Source organism: Canis aureus, chromosome 9, assembly GCF_053574225.1.
Source record: "Canis aureus isolate CA01 chromosome 9, VMU_Caureus_v.1.0, whole genome shotgun sequence".
Classification (NCBI taxonomy): Eukaryota; Metazoa; Chordata; class Mammalia; order Carnivora; family Canidae; genus Canis; species Canis aureus.
Window position 1 is genome coordinate 55,906,960 of NC_135619.1, and position 17,846 is coordinate 55,924,805.

Below are 17,846 nucleotides of genomic sequence, written 5' to 3' on the forward strand. Positions count from 1 at the left end.
ACAGGCGTTTTTTTTTTTGTTTTGTTTTGTTTTGTTTTGTTTTTTCATACAGCTCCCTTCTCTTGGAAAATCTTTCTTGGCATTTATTTTCAACCAGGCTTTTCCTGAAGTAATACCGAAATAATCAAGACAATTAATTTTAAACTGGAGGTATGAAGAAAGGAGTCATGACATTTTAGGCCAGATAATTCCTTGTTGTGGAGAGCACAACTGTAGGATATTTAGCCCCAGTAGCACTTTCCTTGTTGTGTAAAACAAAGTGTCTCCAAATTTGTCAAACGTCTCCTATGGGAAGGGGCAGTAATCATATCCACTTGAAAACTATTGGTTTGGGGAAATTAGAAAAAACTAAGAGGTATGGTGAGGTTTTGTAGAAACAGACACTTGTACACACTACTTTGGGGAGTGAAGCCACTTGACAATCTTTATCAAAAGCCTTAACAAATGTTCATAACTTTGAGCTATTAATCAAACTTCTAGGGAATCTATCATAAGGAAATAATCAGAAAAAGTTCTATTTTTTAAGTTCCTAAATGTCTAAATTTCCCTGAAGAAACAGGTAAGTAAATTTGAGCATAGTTACATTATGGAATATTATGCAAATATTATAAAAGATATTGTTAAGAAGAGATTTCTCTGATATTGAGTATAAAAAAAAAAAGCTGGTTGCTAAACCCAACAATGTATATTAAAAAAAAAAAAAAAAAGCTGCTTGCTAAACCCAACAATGTACATTAAAAAAAAAAAAAAAAAAGCTGGTTGCTAAACCCAACAATGTAAACAATACTCAGTAAAAAATAAAATACAATAACAAAAAACCTAGAAGGAAATACATTAAAAAATTTAATAGTATTATTTTTAGATACAAGTTATTTTATCCTTTTTATTGTATATTTTAATTTTTATAATATGTGAATATTGTGAATTTTTTATCCTTAATTGTGTAAGTTTGAATCACTGAGCAATACCAATAGGGGTATCATTGGTAATGTCTTTCTATAAAGGTAGATTAGGCATTACAAGGTTCTCTGCAAGTCTCCCTATAACATTGGTTTGAAAAAAGAGTATTAGTTCTGTTGTTGGCATCCTGTTGATTGGTAGAAAAGAGCAAATGATCAGTAGTTAGTTCTTTTGACCCAAAATTTGGCAACCAAAGCAAACCACTGATGAAATGCATTTGCATTTGAATTATGTCCACTCCAGAGCCAATCCCAGGTCTCTTCCAAAAGCTTTTTATGGTGATGTGAGTTCTTGTTCAGTTTGTTCCAATAGTGGGACTCTCTTCAGAAAAATGACTTCCAGTTCAGCTGAGTGGGGAAAAGGCCTGCCAGAAGAAAGTCATCCCTTTATGAATATGAAATGTTCATAAAAGAGACAGCTTCAGTAAGTCATTCCTCAAAAGAGATGTTGATACTGTGAGGTTCCAGAAATTAGAGTACAAAGTTTTAGCTTCTAATGCCCGTTGCAGACACTATTTTATGAAGCATGTAAATGTATGTATTTATTATGATCAGATATTCTGTTTTCTAGATGCTCATTTATGAACAACTTGGAATCAAGCAATAAGATATTTAAAAACATAGTATTAACATGTGGAAGTTGTTTTTGTAAACCATCAAACTACTTCAATATTAAATTGAGTGGTAGGCAAAAGTGCTTGAAAAGACGCACAGAAACACACACATACATACACCCAGCAGATGTGACCTGCTTCACTTGAAAACATAATGTATTACTTTCTTTGTAGTCATACCTCACTTACTCAATGCAGTAGCACTTTGAAATCTGATCTTTTCCTTAGCTATGCTGAGTTTGCATGTAATGACACATCAAAACATCCATGTTTTTCTTACATGCCACGGGGAAGTGACAACATCCTTTCTTTGTGGTTTTGGTTAACATCTACACATCCTTCCCAAAACACCACCAGGGAATGTTATTTCACTGATGGGAATGAGATGATATGCTTCACATATGACATGGTCTACTAAGGATGCTGCCCAAGAAAATCACAAAGCCCACTGTGAGACCTAAGTAAGTCATTTTCAATATGAAATTTCAGCCACTGTCTGTATTTATCCCCCCTCTGACACAGTGTGCAATGATTCATCTTTTTCCACTTCTAGTGGGGCTCTGTCAGATGTGCAACTGGCTGAGCAGTAAGAAGGAATGATATGAAGATGCATAATTATCCAGTTAGTACATGTCTCCATCCTCCTTGCTTCCAAACATTTCAGATTCATGTAACTATCTCTTCTTTTTCACGTGTGCCTTCTTTTGAGTCCCATCCTTTTATCCAGAGACATTTGGAAGGAAGTGTGTGTCAGAGAACTTGGCACAAGAATGAAGTTCAGAGATTCATTATTTTGGAGTATTCACTATAAGCATTATACACTCACCATTCATAGAGCTCTTGCATATAAAATGTTAAGCATATAGCTAATCTGATGTTATGCTATTGAATCCTTGAAACAACCTTATAAAATTAACTCTATTATCCTCATTTCATATATTTAGAAACTGTGGCACAGAGACAAGTCAAATTCTCATAGCTATGATAAATGAGATAAGCTGGGATTTTTAAGAAGAGTTTGTTGAGTCTCTAAGGAAACTGAATAATTTTTTTGTGCTTCAGTAACAAAATTCTGGAATAATCTAGAGTTTATAGCTATTTTGTCTCTCCAAAGCTCGACTTCTTTCAGGTCAATTGAGCAAGGTCATTACTGCACTTGGTTTCATATTCAAATGCTCTGTAGCTTTCTGTAAGTGACCAACAATGAGCCTCCAAAGATGTGGCTATATATCAAAGTGGTAGTGTATATATAACATACTAAGGATGTGCCTTCAAGGGGTATTTCCGAAAAAAACGAGCCAGAGATGTAGCTGAGTTTATACTGAAAAAAACCCACATCATAAGATAAAAATACGCAAGTTTGAAATAGTGACTGAAATCCCAGACATTGTAGATTTCCATGAAAGGACCTTTGACTCTGAGGTGTAGTGCCAAGATTTATTCACAGAGCAAACTTTACCAAAATATGAAAAAGAGGTATAATTGTAGCCATCCACTCATGTCTCACTTTCTTTTATAGTATTTTCCTCCTTCCAAAACAATTTTTATTAAGACATGAAGGATTTCAAAGGTGTATCATTTATACAATTATTTGCATTTAAAAAAATGGATCATATGAAAGACAATTTTGAAACAAAGGAGTACATTTTTAGCAGTGAGACTTTAGGCATCTGGATTGTATATTGGTGGCAAAAAATATCAGAGGGCCCTACAAGTTACTACCTCCTCACACAATGCAGGAGAACAGAAATGACTAGAGACTTTCTATGTTCTTTCTTCCAAAACTGTCCTTAAGGAAGTTCTTGGCACATGAAAATTAATCATATCTTCTTCCCTAGCCTTCCAACTACCCTAAGATCCTGACTTACATAATTAACTAATCACTACAAATCTTCACTTGAGGGATCTCTGAGTGGTTTGGCAGTTTAGCGCCTGCTTTCGGCCCAGGGCATGATCCTGGAGTCCTGGGATCGAGTCCCACATCGAGCTCCCCACATGGAGTCTGCTTCTCCCTCTGCCTGTGTCTCTGCCCCTCTCTCTCTTTAAAATCTTAAAAAAACAAAAAACAAATCTTCACTTCAGTATTTATTACAAAGGCACCTCAAATCCATGTACAAACTGAATCCAATGTTTCTGTCCCTACACCTGACCCTTTTCTTGTTTCTCATCTTCTGACCATGCCATGATAAATAACTTCTACCCTACTGTTCCATCCTCATTGTCAAGGCTCTGATTTAAACCTTCATCATCACTTGCTTGGATTTCTATAAAACTTCTGTATGATGTGCTATAAACGTCATTCTTCTTCAATTCATACCTCATATTCCTACTGGAGAATATTTTTTTTTACTGTATCATTATTTTTAATGTCCAATGTTTATAATATGAGGGCTAGGGCTTTCTCCTCAACTCAAGTTTATAAATTTTCAATTGGATTGTGAGGCCAATAGGGATACTTCTTCATGTCTAATTTGGTTTCTGGGAAGACTTCATTCAGGTCCTCAATGGTCATCTGATCAAATGGAATTATGTTCTTCATCTTCTCCAGCTCTTTTTCATATTCTTCAATCCTGGCCTTTGAGAGGGACAAAAACTCAGCACAGCTTTTCACATCTTCTTTTTCCTCAGCATCCACCTGGACAGTGTATTTATCCTCTGGCACAGGAGCCTTCAGGGCATTAAACTTCTTCTCAAAGTCATCTACCAAGCCAGCCTTTGCCACATTGGCCTTGTAGTAAGCCCAGTCGATAGCAGGTGGTTTCTCAGGAAGAGTAGCCAACCTGGAGGTAAGCATCTTATTCCAGGATTTCAGGGAGTTGGCAATGGCCTTTTGGTTTCGGGGTATGATCTCCCCAAAAGCTACCCAGTAAATGGTTTTTAGAGCAAGTTTTCGCCCAGCCATCTTGAGATCCTTCACCAACCCCGGCAGCCCACAGTCCACAGCTTACTGGAGAATATTTATAAAATAGAGCTGACCCTGTTACTCCTCTGCTTGAAAATATTTATTCTATAGATCACATCAAAATCCAAACTCCTTTCTGTGAGGCTAAGCTGTTTATTTTTTTAAGACTTTATTTATTTATTCATGAGATACGCATAGAGAGAGGCAGAGACACAGGCAGAGGGAGAAGCAAGCTCTATGCAGCGAGCCTGATGTGGGACTCGATCCCGGAGCCCTGGGATCATGCCCTAAGTCAAAACGCAGATGCTCAACCTCTGAGCAACCTAGGCATCCCAAGGCAAAGCTGTTGAAAAGCTGAGCTTGTTGACTTCTCTATCTCAAATGCGCACACTATTGACTGTCTCTACTGCCCACAAAACACAAGTATAGAAAACTTAAAGTTTTCTTTTTGTCCTGTAATTGAATTGAACTTAGTTCCTGAGTGACCACTTGCATTCTGTCTAAGCCTTGAAGTTTCAAAGTAAATTCAATCACCTCTGTGTTTTTCTCTATTCCAGTCCAGTAATTACTTAGTCATTCTCAGCTGAAACTGAATATAATTTAGGATTTTCTGCCTCCTCAGTCCCTTCAAAGTATTCTGCTTCCCTCCCCTCTTGGTCTTGGTTCTAAAACTCTGGGTGATTCAACAATTCCCTTTACACTATGGCACAGTAAGCAACATACTTTTTGGCCTCTGTGGTCATGCTGGCATCTGTAGTTAAAGTCCTCATCCTGTTTCCCAGCTTAGGTGATACCCAGTGCTTGTTTGGCAGGTGGCAACTGGTCCATCTGGAACTTCTCCATTGGCTCCTATGCAGCTTTTTGGCATCTAAATTCCAATAAATGCAAGTATATCCTCATCTACTCCATGTAGATGACACAGGCCCCAACTCTGCACTGTGATCTTCTGGATGAGATATTAGTTTTCCCTCTTATCTAATATTTAGGTTTTACTCATAGCTTCAGAAAACATAAAATATTCTCAAAGTCACTTGGGGACTACGGGAAATTGAGAAAGAGATCTACCAGGTAGATACTCATACCACTAAGGTTTGGATTCATCAGTGGAGCTGCTGTATTCAAAAACTTCCAGACAACATTGCAAATCTTCCCAAATCTTGGATTTCAACCTTATAGGCAAATTCACTCCCTGGAAGGACATTGAACACAAGGTGGCCCCTCCATGGTTTAATGATCTCTGCAAACTCTCTTCCCTTCAAAATAGAGTCCTTTTATCTAGTTGAATAAGAACATGAGAAAGACAAAAAAACCCACAAAACTATTTTCATCTTCTTACAAATCTATTGGTTGTATGCCACATTGAGGAAATAGAAGTAAGGAATCTAGCATCTTTATTTAAGGGATATATATTAAAATTAAAATGAACAAAAAAACTCCTAAATCAAAAATCCTATTAAAAGAAGATTTAAATAAATACTAGGAAATACCATGTTCTTGGTTGGAAAATATCTGGTAGTATAATTCAACTGTGTTCTACTTCGAGATTGTTTTTCTCTCTTAGCTGACTTTCTTACAAACATTATAATTAGTTGATTAATTTATAAAAAGGAATCCTATTATTTTGATTAGTATTGCATTAATTTTAAGTCAAAGTAGGGAAAATGGACATATTCATAATATTTCATCTTCCCTAATGTTTGGTGAAAAAAGCCAGATCAGAGAACATAATTTATGACCCATTAATATAAAGTAAAACAAGCAAAAAAAGCATTCTTGTTTATTCTTCATTTCCTAACACCATCAAGTGTTTTCATGTTTCTAAGACTATCTCACTCCTCCACTGCATGACAGTCTACTTATTGTTCAAGGCTCATTATAAATGTCACTTCCTTTGTGGAGTAAAGAACCAGAAAGCTATAAAAACCTTTGGAATTGATTGGTTGCATCAATGGCCCTAAAACCTCATCCCTTCCTGGGTGCTCATTCTTTGCTATGTAACCTTATAGTGTGTTTCTGTTCTGACTGTAGAGCTTACCATGATATTTGCCTTAGTCAATGAAATGCTAGCATACTGATGTTAAGAGAGACTTGAAAAGCACTTGCTTAATTGGCTTTCTCCCCCCTTTATCCTTACTATTGTTATAAGAAGATGTCTGGTTAATCAGCTGAAAGGTAAAAGACATTTGGATCAGAGCCAAATAGCCTAGTTGTCCCAGACTAAGCCTGCTTAAATTGGCCGTCTGCCAGCAGCCTTCAGACGACATGAGTAAGCCCAACCAAGATCAGCAGAACCACCTAGAACACCTGCAGCTAACTGCAGATACATGAACCAGTCCAGTTAAGATTATCAGTTTACTAACATCAGCAGAACCCCACAAACTGATGAATTAAATGATTGTTTATTATTGTATATTAATAAACTTCTATGGCATTAGATCACTGATATAACTTAGAGCTCTTTCTCTTTAGCCAATACTAAAATTCCATAAATAAAGTTTGGTTTCCTGGGACTTCATATATTGCCCCTTTAAAGTCTACATGACACCATTGGTTCTATCACATGGAAAAATGAAAATATAGGAAAGAAAATATGGCACAATAGAATTAAAATAACTTCATTAGACTTTAGTAAAGGCATTGATTTGTAAGAGTGGACAGAGTACACACACACACACACACACACACACACACACACACACAAGATAACACAGTATCCCAAGATGATTACTATTCCAAAGCCCAAAGGATTTAGGAGAGAGAGCAGTTATCAGACCCTAGAAGGTAAAAATTGTGGGAAAAGGACCACCTTGAAAGGAGACGTGACTTTCATTGAAAGGAGACAGCAAGCCTGAGGTGCCCTGCAGGGAACTATCATGGGATTAAATAACTCTGCTTCATTCTCTTCCCTTCCTCTAGTCTTTTGCCAGGAGCCTCCATTAGCCAAACCAAACCAAGATTCAGAGGAGTAAAGAGTTCTTTGGTATAATTCACACATGTGATTGTCTGGGGCAGAGTGAATGGTAAAAAAGGAATAAAGAGAGAATCTGAAGGAGCAAGCAGACTATCTAGCAAAAATGGCCATGGATTTATATGGCTATATGTATTAACCTGTCAAATTCTTTCTTGGGACCATATTTTCACATTGGGGTGGAGGGGATATAGCCAGAATTAGGCACCTTAAAATTGGAAAAGTAGAGAGAAGATGCAGAAATAGAAGCAAAGGAGAATATATTTAAAGTTTTTCTCATGTTAAAATTTGATTAATAAAGGCCCTTCCCAGAATATGCTAACCACTCAGTGAGGATCCAATAAGTAACTGCTAAATTTAGTTTATCTGAACTAACAAGGAAAACATAATATATGAATATACTATTGGTCTCTTGGCACTAATGCTATAGATAACCTTCCATGAGTCTACTTAGCTTTGCTAGGGAAAATGATATTAAGGATACAATGAAATATTATCCTGTGTTATATTTTTAGCTTCTTTCTGTAGTGTAATTTTCCTGTTTCCCTACCAACTTTGAGGCAAGGGTTATAAGAAGATTAATATTTCTTTCTTGATGCATAGTTCTGTTTATTAAATAGGGATGTTTGGATGGCAGAGTTGTGTTCTATAGAGTCAATAAGCAAGCAAGGGAAGAGGAAACTTTCATTAGTAGACCTTCTAGAGAGCAATCATTATGATTGAGATTGATCTCAACAAAGACTAACTGTTGCATATTGAGTTGCTTCTGGAATATATTTTTATTTTACCTTTAGTCCTCAGCTAAATTGAAAAAGACAATTGAGGCAAGTTAATTTAGCAGGAAAGGGTATGAAAGCATAGAAGTGGGTGATCTTAGAAAAGAAGACCTGGGTTCAAATCCTGCTACTGTAGACTGGTGGCTGAATGAAGATAAAATTAAGACAGTTCTACCAACATCACAAGGATATTGTCAGCATTAGGTGAGAGTCACAGATGTATCCAAGGAGCTTACATATCCCTGTGGTCACATATCCAAAACAGACTGCTTGACAGTCTGTCTATTGAAAGGCAACACAAAAAGAATAGAATCCAGCTACAAACCATCAGGCTGGACACTTTATGAACAGGTTATCCCTGGCCTGTCTCAGATACTAGCTCAAAATTTGAATTACCAGTTAGCCTATCATAGTCTGTTTGGATTGCTACAGTAGCATTCCATAAACTGGGTGGTTTGTAAACAACAAACATTTCTTTCTCACAGTTCTGGAGGCTGAAAAGTCCACAATCTATATGCCAACAGGTTTGGCATCTGGTGAGAATCCACTTTCTGGTTCCAAGTTTATAGATGGCTGTCTTTTCACTACAACCTCACATGGCATAAAGTGGGGAGGGATCTCTCTTGTTTCTCTTTTAGAAGGCTCCCATTTATGGGAGGTCCTACCCTTATCACCTAATCACTTCCAAAAGTTTCCACCTCCAAATGCCATCACAATGGGATTGATTTCAACACATGAATTTGAGAGGGGACACAAAAATTCAGTTTATAAGAGTACCTTTTATCGAGGTCCGGCCAAGAATCAGAAGTACGGCCCAGGCACCTCTGAGAGAATTTTTGCACAGGGTTGCAACAGAACAGCTAAGATTGATTCTCTACCTATGTAATTTAATATCTGAACCTTAGCTAAGCTCTCTTAATTACAAATCTCTCATCCTCATTCTTATTTCTGCATCCTTTACGGTGTTTATAAGCAAATATGTCAGACCCATAATTGTTGAATAATTATCATTTGAATGCCATTGAAAGACATGTTCAATGAGAAATTTAGCTAGTAGATTGGTTCATTTCTTTCTACAACTTGCTTTGAGTCACCCTTGGTTTACTGTCCCGTTTTTTTTGTGTGTTTTTTTTTTTTGGAGTGATCATTTATTTGATGATGATATGATGGCTAATGAAACAGAGGTGACAATTAAGAAGCTTGTCCATAATTTCTTCTTAATTTGAAGATCTAATTGGCTTTATTCAATAATTCCTGAATCATGTAGCATCCCAACTAGCAGATAAAAAGGAGCTCCCAAGAAGCTTGTCTACAAATTTTTTTATCCTCATTTGAGGTCAGAAACAGTAATAAGTGGCAGCCAGCATGTTTCCTGTCACATGCAAAGGCCTATGACTCATGGCAGTAAACCCCGAGGTGAACTTTTGAGTACACCGAGCCATTTGCGGAAAGAGTCTAGTACAACTAGGAAGTTTTTCTTCTGACATGATTCTGCAAAATTAAAAAATTCTTTATAATGGTGTATGTAAGTGTATGTGCGTGTGTGTATGTACATGTTGTGTCTTGACTCCTTCTAATAGAAAACAGGTCCTCATCACACAGATCCTGGCCTTCCCACACTCATCTATAGAATTTTTTCTATTAGAAATAATTCCAGAAATTTTCAATAAAAATAAAGCCAGAAATTAATTTGAACAAATGCTTCACTCAAGAAAAGATGCTATAGTTGGCAAATTGAACTCCAATTAAAAAATAAATAAAAATAAAGATACTATACAAATCTGTGGCTCTTCACAGTATCTATTCCACCATAAACAAATAACGTGGAGGGCAGGAGATGACAACCCATTTTGATGCTTCATACTTAATGTCAGATCTTTGTTCCTTGTAACTTGTCATCAGTTTTAAAGCATATGATTGATAAAATTGAAAGTTTGGGGGAGAAAGGGTAGATAATTTTAATTTTTATTAATGAAAATCTTAAAGTTAACCCTGTCTTGGAAACATAGAAATGTGGGGAAATATGGGTTCTAAATTTGTGCTAATGTATTGTCCTTCAGCAGTAGATTGCATTGTCATTAAGAACTAAGTCAATGGGACCTTGGTATCATGTGGCATTTTGTCCCAACACACATCTCAAATGTTCCAAGAGATGAGTCAGTGGTAAGAAATAATGGTATATGTTCATTGTAAAGTGCTAAAACAGACTCAGAATTCAATAATTGCTTTTCATTCCTGAGAATGCCCAAATACTTTAAAGTCATGAGTCAATGCCACCAAATGTCTATTTCTATTAGGTGATGAAGAGGCTCACCAGTGGAGCCTTTTGTGGAAGTACAGCATGGCAGAAATTGAGTAGCCCCAGGAAGGCTTCAAGCAATTGCTTTTATTTTTTTTTGGAATGGGTGCCTCATGGAATGCACATATTTTATCTTGAATGTGATAAATACCAGCAGCACTCAGCAGTAAACTAAGAAAACGACAGAAGCTTCTGAATTCATCTGTTTTTTTTCCCCCTTCTTTGCTTCACCTGGATACTTGAAGCGTTGAAATGGTATAGGAGTTCTTGAAATTTTTCAACAAGTTTATAATGTTGATCTTAGAACAAACTTGGAATACAGTGTCACACCTGAAACCTAGGAATCAGAATTTTCATTAGTCCTGGAGAACCTCAGTAGCATCAGGAATGCTGAACAGAAACTGCTTAAATCAGTATTCTCTTTAATGGATGACATTTGTTTACTTGTCTATAGTAGGATCCACACTGATGATCAGACATTGGTAGTTTGGGCAAAATAAAATTCTGGTAAGATTTTCTATCCACTAAGGATAGTAAGGAGCTAGAGGAGGTGAGTGTGGAATGCAAGCTTTAGCCACAGTACACGTCTAATTCAGCTCAGACCGCCATAACAAAGTACCATAGACTAGGTGGTTTATACAGCAGACATTTATTTTCTCACAGTTCTGGAGGCAAGAATTCCAAAATCAAGGTACCAGCATGGAAGGGATCTGGTGAGAGTCCTTTTTCTAGCATTCAGGTAGTCATCTTCTAGTATGTCCTTATATAGGAAGGAGAGAGAGAGAGAGAGAGAGAGAGAGAGACAGCAAGTGAGAGAAAGCAATGAGCCCAAACTCTGGTCTCTTCCTCTCCACTAATCCCATCATGGGAGCCCTACTCTCATGACCTCATTTAAACCCACTTACCATCACTTTGGGAGTTTGGGCTTCACACAGGAATGGGGAGGATCATATATATTCAGTTCATGACAGCATTGTATCTGAGGTGTCATCTGAATTACAGTTTATAAGATGAGTAGTAAAAGTACAGGGGATAAGAAAAAAAGAATATTCTAGGCAAGTGAGTCAACTGAAGAATAGCATGATCTGAGGGTACATATTGGTGGCTCAGAGAAAGAAGAGGAATTGGAAAGACAACTGTGGTGCTTGTTCACACATATACATCTCCACCTGCCCCTTGAGTCTTGCCTTTCTCAGTAAAGAGTTTGGGCCAGATATGTGGGTTGGAAATAGCACCTCTAAGAGGGCATTCGCTGGTATTTTTTTTCCTGCCAAGTATCTATTCTCCCTTCTGTAAAACAGCACCCTAACTTTCCTTTGAGAAACCACTATTCCTCCATTCTGGATTTATGTTGTTAGAGCTGCTCTATTCCTGTCTTGATGGAAGGCCCATGAACCAGGACTGCCCTAGCAGACATCACATTTCCTGGCACATGACCCAAACCAGACCAATAAAAACCAATCTTAGGATTTTGTCTGTAACCATTGAAAAGAAGAGGACCTGCTTTCATTGATACTGCTTAACTGGAAGATTATACTGCTGAGAGCTGCTACTGTCTATCTTTATATTACAAAGGGGAGCTTGCCTAAGAATTAAACACACATAGGAGAAAAGAATGTCCAGTTCTTTACTCAAACCAGAATATTATGATATGACATAATATATTTCAGACAAGATATCTGAGGATTTGGATACAGCTATGTCAACCAGTCCCCTCAGACTCCTTAGTTATGTGAACAAAGGAATTCCTCCTCTTCCCTTTAAAGGACTTGAGCTGGGTTTTCTGTTATATGGAACCTGGAGAAGCCTGTGTAATACAGCTCCCTGAAGGACCTGGATATTTCCCCAACTTACATACTATTGCCCCTAAGAACTATAGGAAGTCATTGGACTAGGGATCAAGAAACCTGGAGTCTGGGTCTGACTCTGCTATTCCCCATCTGCAATATATTTGGCAAGTCAATTAACTTCCAGATATTTCAATCTCCTTCCCTAAAAAAAAAAAAAAAAATCTAATGAAATATTCAGTGTCTATTTCAAAAGGTTGTTATGAGGCTCAAAATAAGTGGCGAATAAGAAAGCCCTTAACAAATTGAAAACCTGTACTCACACAAGTTATTAATTATCATTGCCATTGTAGCAGGCATTGAGGTGCATGAAAATTCTCCAAGTGGTCAAGGGACATTAAGAGTCAGAACGTGACAGTGTGTGTATTTGTGGCTGGAGTGGATTGATGATTTACTTATGAGCACCTTTCTTGGGGTCACAGCCAAAATAAAGTCCACACTTCCCATGAATTGTGGCCAAGTTTTTCTTTTTTTTAAATCCAATTTTCAGGGGCAAAGAGCAGAAGAAAGCGAGGTGGTCGATAGCCTCTGATACACGTGATCCCCTTTGACCATTTTTGTCATCATCTTGTGATTCTGCTCTTGTTCAGGTCACAGATCTAGTTGCTCAAACATCCTAGGATGTTGAGTTCTATCAATTCCACTTAGCATAAGACTGATCTCATTACCCAGAAGTTATTTGGGAAAGCCACAGATTAAACAAGCTTCTCTGTGTATTTCTCCGGATATTTTTGGACTTCTTATAAAGGTATTTATTTATTTCAATGTTATCTGTCATCTCCAGGATCTAAAATCATAAATCTATGGCCTTGACATAGATAACTGAGAGAAAGAAGAGCTCTTTCCATTTTCAAAATCCTTTCCTTTATGAGGAATCCACTTGGACAGGGAAATATAGAAAATATTAAATCAAGAATAGCCAAATTGTCCTACACGAAGTTTTCAGGAAGGCCTTTCCCTAAGACACTATTCTCTTTTATGTACATAATATTGAGTATTGGGAGGCTTAGGTTTCCTTATTAAGTCAGAAGTCTGTCAAATTTAGCTCCCAGGGGACTAGAATAAACTTATTTTCTTTCTTTTTCCTCAACCAAATTCCATAGTTCTTCTCCTCCCATATTTCTCTGTTTGCCTGAGGAAGTGACTTTTCGCCCACAGTCCCCACTTCCCAAAGCAGTGACTTTTTTTTTTTTTTTTAATTAGCTGACACCCACTGCTGTAACAGAGACAGAAAGCAAGAATGTGGAGAGAGCAACTAGGCACTCCAAAGGCCACAATGAAGACAGTCAAAAATATGACCAGGGCTGGAACTGTGCAAATAGTGGGTCACCACTACTCTCAGGATGGGTAACATTAGAGTCCCAAGGGAGTGTTTGGTGATGCAAAAGCCAATTCTTGAGCTCATGATTCTTGGCCCAATTGCAGCATTCCCCTTCAAAGTCTTCTTATTTTTAGACTGCACCTCATCCAGTGGCCTGGAAAGGTCCACCTTATTCCTTAACCAGAGACAGAGGACTAGATTTTACTATTCTATATGTGCTCTGAGCACAATAATATGCCCTCTTCTTACTTGGAGTTTGATTTTGCTTCCTATACACATATCCCAACAGATAATCACTGAGCCAGTCTCCTTGAAAACTAACTTTGTGTTTGTGGAAATAAGGGGAAATAAGCAATGAATAAGCTTTCTAAACATAGCACAGATACCTTTCCCACTGGTTTGCTAATATATCAAAGACATGTGAACTGTAAGTGAACATCACCAACAGAGACCTGCTCCACCCCCTCCCAGTGTGGCAAACTTACTTGATCTCTTTGAATTTCCAGTTTGGAGCTATGTGGGTTCCCCTACCCCCCAACTTTAATTCTCCACTAAGGAAGAGCAAACTTCTTAGGAAATAAGTCACCATGTCATTCACCCTTGATTTCAATGCCCGTTCCCAAATCAGGAACATAAAATGTAAAGTTCAAGGCAAACTAAACCTGAAGGTAAATGTCAAGTTCACTCAGCTACCTATTGGCAAAAGAGTAATTCTCAACCAATTGACCTGCCTTATGGAGCTTGCATCAATGTTAGTCAGGCTAAAAGTTCATTCCACAGCAGGAGGGAAAAACCACATGACTAAGTTACCCACTGAAAAGTGGGATTCAGGGTGTTGAAATTACATGCACAAACTGCCTATGAACAACAGCCAGAAAAAAAAAAAAACAGTAAGTATCTGATGAATATAAATCCTTTTGCTGTGAACTTAAAACGTTATATAGGGATGCCTGGGTGGCTCAGTGGTTGAGCGTCTGCCTTCAGCTCAGGGTGTGATCCTGGGATCCTGGGATCCAGTCCCTCATCAGACTCCCCATAGGGAGCCTGCTTCTTCCTCTGCCAATGTCTCTGCCTCTCTCATAACTCATAACCCTAAATTATTTTTGTTTTGTTTTGTTTATAAAAGGAGTTTCACAATTTCCAAAAAGAAAAGAGCCATACCCCAGTACATTAAAAAGCTCTGGAAACATCTGGCTGGTGTGGATGTTTCCTCTACAGGTGGCAATAAGAGTCCTTTTGCCTCCACTTTGCTTCTGCCTGGGAATATACAAGAGTGGAGATGGGTACCGTCCTTTCAGAAGGCCTTAGGAGTTGTACTTTACACAAACAACTAACTACTCAGGGAGCTGATGGGGAGATTTGGTCATACAATGCATATGACCAGTAATTGGAACAGTTGTTTGAAATTTCATTTCCCCCCCTCAGGTTCAAGGATTGAGGCTCAGTGGTGAATCTTGGCTGGGATCCCGCAGCTCTCATTCTAGTATCTCAGGGGTCACCTGAGAATGTGTACATAGCAAGGATATGGATTCTAGGACACACTCAAAGGAAATTTGTCCTGTTGCTATTTTAACCATGCCACAGCTGCACAGAAGAGAAAAATCTGAGACTACTATTAAGGAAGTTTTGCTAGTAGTTAATTAATCTATTAACGTGTACATTTTCCTCTCTTATTTGAGCAAATTACCAGTATAGGGACACAGAGAATACTATCTGCAGAAGACAGTGGATTTTTTGAATTATGAAGAAATATGTTGGCTAACAATGAGAAATCCATGGGCTAGTGTGAGAGAACAGTTCCCTTGTCGCAGATGGGGCAGGCAGCAGCTGCTTGCACTGGGACTTATGTAAGGCACTGCTCTCAGCCCTGGGGCCCCGGTGCCCAGTTTCCAGCCAGGATCCAAGGGGTCAGCGTGCCAGGTGAATGAAATCCTGCCTTTGTTTGACTGCCCCAGAGTCTCTTGCTCTGGGACGTTCCGTGCAACAGAAACCCAGACACACTTATTATACAGAAACCCAGGAGGGGAAGAGGAAGGAGGCTTGTAGGTGCCAAAGGCAGTGGCAAAAACTGAATAGGCAAGAACTTTCTCCCGGCCAAGTCCGCAGAGTGTCCCAAAGTCTCAGAGATTCCAGTCTATGAGGATGGGAGAGAGTGTTCTATAAAAGCAATCCAACTACTATAACACAGCACACACATCAGAAAATAATGCTGTTTTCAAACAGGAAGTTACATACAGAGGATTTTTTAAGTGTTTTGAAAACATACTTTAATATAGATGTTTAGTTGTATGTGTTAACTGGATTGAAGCTTGTGGGTCTCTACTAAACAGACACAGACCATGTAACACAATAATGACCTTATGGATCCATCTAATGAAGACATAACTAAACTTGCAGGTGATGTCATATAAATGTGGTAATTATTTTTATTTCAAAAGTAGTAAAGCAATAGAAAATAAGGGAAAATATTATTTGCAATATCCCTAATGTAGCCCAGTCACCATTATATACAAAATATTTTAAGTTTTGATCATCTCTTTTCAATTAAGTCATCTGTTTTCAGTCCTGACTTCAAGAAGGCAATGACAGAGAAGAAATGCTTTACTGGATATTTACAAACACTCACACGAATATAGATATATATGCGAAGAGGCACAGTAAAAATTTAAATCCTTAAAAACATTATTTATTGGAACCCTACTGCAATACCTGACACTGTGTTACTATTGCATATCAAATAATCTGTAGCTCCCACCTTCAAATATAAACAACATGATAAGTTCATGTTTCTAAGACCTCCCCATTATAGTTGTTTCTTTGTTATATGGTGGAATGCCTGAAGATGTGCATCCTTGGATCAAGGTTGTAGTTTCACAGGATGTGGGAGAGCCTTAACCTGAGATGTAAAAGAATAATTAGCTTCAAAAGTCAGGCAGACAGTCAATAATATTTACCCAGTACCTACCCCGTGCACAGCAGGGGCCTGTAAGAAAGCTGGTTAACAAGCAGTTTCTGACCATCCACTCAGTATGCAGTAGATGAAGTGCTACGAGAAATAAAAGAGGACATTGAAAGTCCATGCTCTTGAAGGAGTTTCTTCTAAACACAAAATCCACACGTGGGAATTGACTTGGGGGCACTGACAAAGAAACATGCGAAATTACTATACTTCAGACTGAGTATAGAAAATACATACAGAATACACAATATAAGAGTCAGGAAAGTTGGGCAGAGTCTGTCCCATGTGTCAGAGAGAAAGGAGAGGTGTAGGGGCTTGCTCATTGCACTTGGGAGTCACATGCTTTACTCTGCACTTTATTTCTGTATTTCAAAGGTTTTATTTCTCTTTAATTGTGAAATTAAAAATTTAATCTGCGACCACTATTCTCTGACACACTGTTGGAGACCAAGCTATGCATAAACACCTGAAGAGAAATCTTAAATAACTTAGCACTGCCGTCAAGGGATAATCACTCCTCCTACAAAGTTCTAGTGACTCTTTAGGAGACTTGGCTAGCCATGATTGGCGGCACAGGAAAGGAATGATGGGGTTTGAAAGTGCTAAAAAGTCTTTTATTTTCTTCTGGAATAGCTACAGTAAATTACAAATTTGCCGGTGGTTTTGGATTTAATTTAATTCTGCAAATATATACTGAATTGGAACTGTGGCCCCTGGAGGAGATGGTTAGTGATCCATCTCCAAGAGATAGAAGAAGAATCTTTGGTAAGCAATATTGGTAGTATCACAGAGGTGGGTATTACCTAGGTCTTCCTGGAGCAGAGAAGCTCTACAGAGAAGCTGTCCCTTCCTTTGCAAAACAAGAGAGCTAGAACAAAATAAAGCCATTCCCAGATAGCTGAGAGGAGAGACCAGACAGAGGCAGGAGGGATTGCTGGAAGCCAAGGGTGAAAACAGACTGGCTGGGGTGAGAACTGGAAAGCAGTCCTAGAGTTTTGCAACCAAGTATCAAAGTCCTTACACTACAGATCCTCAGCAGGTTTTTCTTTTGTTTGCTTTGTATAAGACACATGCTAAAATAATATATTTCTATGAGTATATTCGTGGTATGCACATTTCATGTGTAACTCCATGTATTTCTCTGTCATTCAAAAGAATATTCTAGAAAATGAGTGAGAATCATTTTTATATGGCTATCTTT

At 38.0% G+C, this 17,846-nt stretch overlaps 1 pseudogene; it reads right to left on the bottom strand.

The window, feature by feature from the left end:
• Positions 1 to 3,973: 3,973 nt before the first annotated feature.
• LOC144320159 (ATP synthase peripheral stalk subunit d, mitochondrial pseudogene) lies at positions 3,974 to 4,502 on the bottom strand (annotated as a pseudogene).
• Positions 4,503 to 17,846: the final 13,344 nt, after the last annotated feature.